Genomic DNA, 6,784 nt, shown 5'->3' with positions numbered 1-6,784 from the left:
ACTTGGATAGAATATTACAAGGACACGCTGACGTCCCGGGAAGACGGCTAAACAATGAAAATTGTGAAATACACAAACTAAAGAATAAAAAAGGAGTCCCAACATTAAAGACAGAAGACCTACTAAGCATAGTTAAAGACTTAGAATTATAAAAGAGAATTTGGAAGCTGCAGCATTAGGCAAAATTATCAACCAGGGTTCAGAGCTCATGCCAGACATCATACTAAGCGAAATCCAGGACGCGATGAAGAATATGAAAAACAACCGCACCACTAGAAGATGGATATAAGCTATAAAGATGGACAGACGTGCCCTCCTCAACCAAATCAAAATTTTGTTTAAATCTTTGTCAACAGATTGTTATATACCGGAAACATGTAACAATGCAGTAACAATAATTTTACTATACAAGAAAGGAGACAAGGCGCACTTAGAAAACTATAGACCAATCAGCTTATTGAACCACATCTACAAAATGTTTACCCGAATAATTACGACAAGACTAGAAAAAAAAAGTAGGATTTCTACCTGTTCTGAGAACAAGCTGGCTTCTGCTCAAAATTCGGAACAAACAATCACCTACAAGCGGTAAAAACCTTAATAGAAAAATCTATAGAATACAACAGATCATTGGTACTTATTTTCGTAAACTTTCACAAAGCCTTAAGGTAAGTTAAGTACATGCAAAATCAGTTAAGTACGTGCATAAAAATCTGACGATTTGAGCCGGGCGTAAGGAAATGGGTGAGTCCCAAAGTTTCACAAGAAAAAAGCGAATATTTCGCGAAATGAATGACAGATCGAAAAACTAAAAATGTGCTCAATATTTTTGAAAAATCTATCGAATGATACCAAACACGACTTCCCACGGAGAGGGGTGGGGTTAAATTTAATATTTTAAATACGAATCCCGCGGAATATCAGATCAAAAAACTGTAAAATACACTTATTCAATATTTTTGAAAAATCTACCGAATGCCACCAAACACGACCCCTCACGGAGGTGGGGTGGGGGTTACTTTAAAATCTTAAATAGGAGCCCCCATTTTTTATTGCAGATTTGGATTCGTTACGTAAAAATAAGTAACTTTTATTCCAAACATTTTTTCGAATTATGGATACATGGCGTTATAATCGGAAAAAATGATTGTTGGGAATGGAAAATTAAATTAAAAAATGGCAAGCGCCCACTAAAATGGAAAACTTTACTTAATTTTTTTTGGTTTTAGGTAGGGATGGCGGTTGTTGACAAAATACCGGTTTTCGGTTATACCAGTTTTTTTCACCTACGGTTTAACCTGGCGGTTACAACCGGTCAAAAAAACCGGTTATTCCAAAAACCGGTTTTCGGTTTTTTAGTCAATAGCCAATATCCAATAGGTTACATTTATATTGATCTTTAGTTTGCGATACTCCATTCTAATCGACGTCAATCCATATCAGTACGGAAATCAGTCATCAATGTTGTTAAATCGGTTTCGGTCAGCTTAAAATTTCGAATTCGTGCGTGTAAAAGTAAAAATTTTTCCATTTTTTTTCTGAATTCATTATTTTTTCCACTTATCTGGTTTTTTACCGGTTATTACTTTAAAATGAAAAAAACTGGTTATAAGCGGGACAAAAAACAACCGGTAAAACCGATTATTGTGTAGTAAAAAACCCGGTTTTAGGTTATAACCGGTAGGTTTTTCCCATCCCTAGTTTTAGGATCTACTTTTCACAACCGAATAAGTCCTTATAACGCTCGAGTGACTGCACATTTAGCATATTTTGCTCGCCTACTATAAATAATATTTAAATAATTTGTGCTAAGTAATTGTAAAATAATGATGTCTTTTGTTTTAGGTAAGTGTTTTTGTCCAGAATGGTCCATTGGGTAAGATTTTACCATTTGTATTTTTTGACTTTAAGTTTTTAAAATTAATTAATTCTGTCAAAAAATTAACAAATGCATTAAAATTGCAAATTAATGAACAATGTTCATAAATCACACTAAGGCCGTCCGCACATGGGTCGACGCCCGAAATAGTCGACTCGATTATAGTCGCGTAGATCTCTCCGCGTCACTCAAGTTCCTTCGTTGTGGCATGGAGCTCCGTAGACGGGGCGTTTAGGATGGCAAATCTCCTCTTCTTGTACGACTCTCGTCCCTTGCGATCGGTAGCGCAAAGAGAGGTAACGTCCCTTGCTATCGGTAGAAAGTTCGAGTGAGACGCACGTTTCCAGTCATTATTTTATTTTGTTTCCTTTATTTTTTGTTGATTTTTGCGCTAAATTAAATTTTATTTTTTTTTTAAGATCGATGAATGTTATGTTCGTTGATTGTAATACTATTAGATTTGTGGAAATAATATATTGTTAATAATATAAAATTCTGAAAACATTGAACTTCTATTTCTAGGTATTTATTATAAAATTCGTTGGGGAATTTAGAAGGAATTGGAGAAAAATACCCTCAATTGTATAATACTGATTTTATACAAATTATACTAAAAATAAGGAAAATACTGGATTCCATCAAAATAAGGAAACTTCGACACTTGGGTCATATAACACGTGGTGACAGATATGAATTCCTAAAATAAATTATGCAGGGAAAGATTCAAGGAAGCCGCAGCATAGGTAGGAGAAAATTGTCCTGGCTGAGATATCTGAGAATGGTTTGGGTGCAGCTCAACTGAACTCTTTCCAGCTGTAGTGTCAAAAGTTAGAATAGCAATGATAATTGCCAACCTTCGAAAATGGCACGTAAAGAAGAAGAAGATACTAAAAATATAACAATACCTTATTTTCACAGATCGAAAAAGTTTTGGTCGTTTTGGTTGATATATAAAAAATGCGTTCTTCCTGGTTGGAAGATGTGAGCAAACTGAATCGACAAGTGTGCGGAGAGCAATCGTTTGTGCCGCAGGGTTTAAACAAGACGAGCAAGACTCACGAACTTCTACCTAATGTTAGACGAGCATTTAGGATCGATTGGGATACTTTCTTTTCCTTATTGGCTTTGGGTTACTTGATCTATTCAGCCACGATAGATAATAAATTACCGTTTGCTACAATATTCCAAATATAATAACATTACATATAAATATGTGCGCAGATATAATACTTATGCACGCACATACATACATAGGTAGATACTCAAATAAATAAAAAACAGAATAAAATACAAAAAAGGAGGTGCAAACATTAAATTGACCAGCAGGTATACTCTTCATTCATGGCCCTAACCAACTTAAATTAATTTACAAATAATGAAATGAACGAAAACACTACATCCTAATACTATAAATACTAATACTAAATACTAATAAATATACCAGGTTCGACACCTCGGAGGTTTAGACCCTCTTTGTGTTTTTAATTTTTTCCCTTTTTATTTTATAATTTATTATACTCTTTTTTTATTTGATTTAATCTTTCTTTTTTGTTTTGTTATCTTTTTTGTTTTTTAATATTTTTTGTTGTTTTTTTTTAAATTTTTTCAATATAAATTTTTATACAATTTTATTCTTATTACCTCCCTGCAAAATTTACTTAATTAAATTTCACAGGGAGGAAATATTACATAAGGATAAACATAAAAAAACAATAATTATTGCTAAACACATTCAACCGTACTCATTCAGTACCAGTTCAATTTTCCTCTTAGTCCTTTTTAAAAAATCACAGATGATTTGTTTAATCTTAGAATTTCGACGAAACAAATATAAAAGAGAAGCATTATTTTGTGGGAAAGGTATTTGTTCCTGAACCAGATTGTGCATCAAATACTTAATTGCATCATCATTATGTTTGCATCCAAATACCCACTGATTAATATCATCCAACATATCCATTACAATCGCAAAGATCTGATTCGGATAGGTTAAATCTATAGAGGTATGTCTTGACAGTGGCATGATTAAAGAGACATCTAATAAACATGGAATATATATTTCTATTCGGATAACTTCTGAGAGCAAAAGGCTCAGTAGGTAAAATAGGATCAATTTTGGTGTTGAGATTGTTGCTTCGATTGCAGAAAGCGTACCACTCAATATCCCAATTTTGTTTTAGAATTTTCTTGCTAGTAGCTGTTAGATCCTTTTCTTAATAGTATGTAAAAATGCGCATTCACTGTTTTCTTTTATATTATATCTTATACTAAATTCAATTCTAGACACTCCTACTTGTTTTCGTCCGTTATAATCTATATTTTTTAGACCTTTTTCTAGGTTGGCTTTACAAAAAGCTTCTGTGCAACTACAGAAGGTTACGTTGTTCTGTTGACGTATAAATATTGCCTATGTTTATTCGAGGCAGTATGACAGCTACGCGATATGTTAATGACATTTTATATACCCCTTTACTACTTTTCTAGACGGCCGTCGACACGTCTTTTTTCAACCAGACAACGCGCGTCCCCACAATGTTGGTCGAACTATGGACTTTCTCCAAGAAGCTGGCGTTAATGTTTTGCCGTGTCCACCCCGTTCACCGGATTTAAATCCTATTGAACATGTATGGGATATGATGGGAAGTAGACTATCCAGTTTGCACCATCCTTCACAGACTCTGGCAGAGTTAATCCATGAAGTTTGTTTGAAACGAGATGCCAAAAGCACAGTATAAAGAGGGACAGTAAAACCTCTTCTATGTCGGCACTTTGATCTCAAGAAGTAATACCGGCAGTACGTAATTGGTAATTCACCAGTGGTGGATGCGAGTTTTCCCTGTTAAAACCTGTACGTTTCTACGCGACTAGCAATGCAAGAGTGGTGGTCTAGCGACTGGGAACCTTGCGCGGTCGCCATGCGCGTTGAAAGATTTTACTTCCAATTTTTCGGAGAGTAGTTCTACTGTCCCTTTTTATACTGTGCCAAAAGCAGACATCGAACATTTCATTTTGTCCGTGCCTAGAGGTGTACAGGAGTGTATTTAGCTAAGGGATCGCCAAACACATTATTAGTTTTTTTGATTACATCTTAATAAAAATTCTTGCAAACCTTATCGTTTCATTCTTGAAATAAATCTACCGTGTTGCCAAAAAATTAAGTTCAAGAAACTATTCCTTCTGGGTGTAACACCTCTAATGTCACGGAGTATATTCTTCTTCTTGTTATGCCTATCCGTGACGAATGTTAGCGATCATCATGGCAATATTTATTTTATCTGCAGCAGCGCTAAAAAGCTGCACAATATGTTGTGGTAAACCAGGCCCTGAAGTTTGTTAACCAGGATGTTTTTTTCTTCCTGGACCTGGCTTTCCAAATATTTTCCTTGCAGGATGGCTTGATGAGAGCATATCTGGATTAATTTCGCATAATATGTCGAGTGAACTAAGAATATAATCGGAGTTAATAGTCCAAGTAATCTTAAGCTTAAAATAGCACAAAACCTCGCAATATTTACAGAATGGATAGATTTGCTTGAAAATTTGAGAATAAGTAGTGGATAGTCCAAGGATCAAAATCTATATGATGCCGAAAGGCGCTTTTACCATAGGGGTGGTTGCCACCTCATGTCGGAGTGCAAATTTTTTATTATATTTTGACCGCAAAAGTTGAAAAAACATTCATTCTAAGTAAAAAACGTTCAATACATTTTTTGATAAAATTAATAGCTTTCGATTTATTCGTTATCGAAAGTGTTAGTTTTATATGGCAAAAAGAATATGTGTGTACTTTGTATGCACGTAAAAATTATACTTCTATTATAATATAATCTAACTTCATATTATGATTTCAAAGAAATCAATATACCTATCTACTTTAAAGATTTTTTTTTGTATTGTATTTAAATATTAAACTAATTTTAGAAAGAACAAAAAGAAAAAGTTGATAAAAACATTAATTCTAAGTAAAGAACGTTCAATACATTTTTTTGATAAAATTAATAGTTTTCGATTTATTCGCTATCCAAAATGTTAGTTTTATATCGAAAAAATCAATGTTTTTATTCTGCTTTCTGCTAATAACTCAAAAAGTTTTCGTTTTATCAAAACAACTTTACTTAACAAAAATATGCCTTTTCAAAAAATAAAGAAAATCGTTTTTTCTAATTTTCTTTAAAACCAATAGTAATCGAGCAACACTTTATTATATGGTAGCTATTCTTCGTCAAATGCTAAATATTGTAGTTTCAAAGTCAAATGAAGGGAAAAATATGCATTTTTCAAGGATAACTTGTTTAAACTAATTTAAAATATTTAAAAATATCTATCTCCAGAAATAAAAAAGTCTCTAGCTCAAAAATTAAGTGACTTAATGAAAAGAATGTCAGTCCTTATTTTTTTTTCAGCAAAAAAGTGATCGTAAACAACCCCCTAATCACCACCTTAATTAAAATTTGCCATTGACCTGATTTGGTTTTCTTGATTTATGTATTGTTAATAGGTTCTAGAAGTTTGAACGGCTTAGAATGTTTTATTTAAAAAAAATGGAGTTAAAACCGAATACTTAACGGATTTTTGTAGTTTGGTAAAAAATGCCCTTTTCTTCAGAACCAAAGGATACGAAAGCGATACGAAAAAATGTTGAAAATAGAATTGTAGCTTATTTAATTCCCAACAACCTGGTTTGCAAAAATATTTCTTACGGCAAAAATTCAGTGAGCTATTGATATTTAAAACTTGTAATAACATGCAAAAACCACATGTACCAACCCTTTTAAAGTCACCTCCTTTTGCGACTGAGGGTTTGAAAATGATTTAATTTTAATAGCCTTACAGATCTTATAAAAACCTACAAAACTATTTTTACCAACCTTTTTACCAAAGATAAGAAATAAAAAATTTACCGTT

General features: G+C 33.1%; 1 protein-coding gene across 1 annotated transcript in view; it reads left to right on the top strand.

Annotated features, from left to right (window-relative positions):
* Positions 1-6,784, top strand: part of LOC126889755 (uncharacterized) — a 1,061,577-nt gene that overhangs the window by 95,189 nt on the left and 959,604 nt on the right. The gene's annotated exons all lie outside the window — the stretch shown is intronic.

Source organism: Diabrotica virgifera, chromosome 8, assembly GCF_917563875.1.
Source record: "Diabrotica virgifera virgifera chromosome 8, PGI_DIABVI_V3a".
In the NCBI taxonomy this organism is placed as follows: Eukaryota; Metazoa; Arthropoda; class Insecta; order Coleoptera; family Chrysomelidae; genus Diabrotica; species Diabrotica virgifera.
This window is presented reverse-complemented; position numbering and strand designations above follow the sequence as displayed.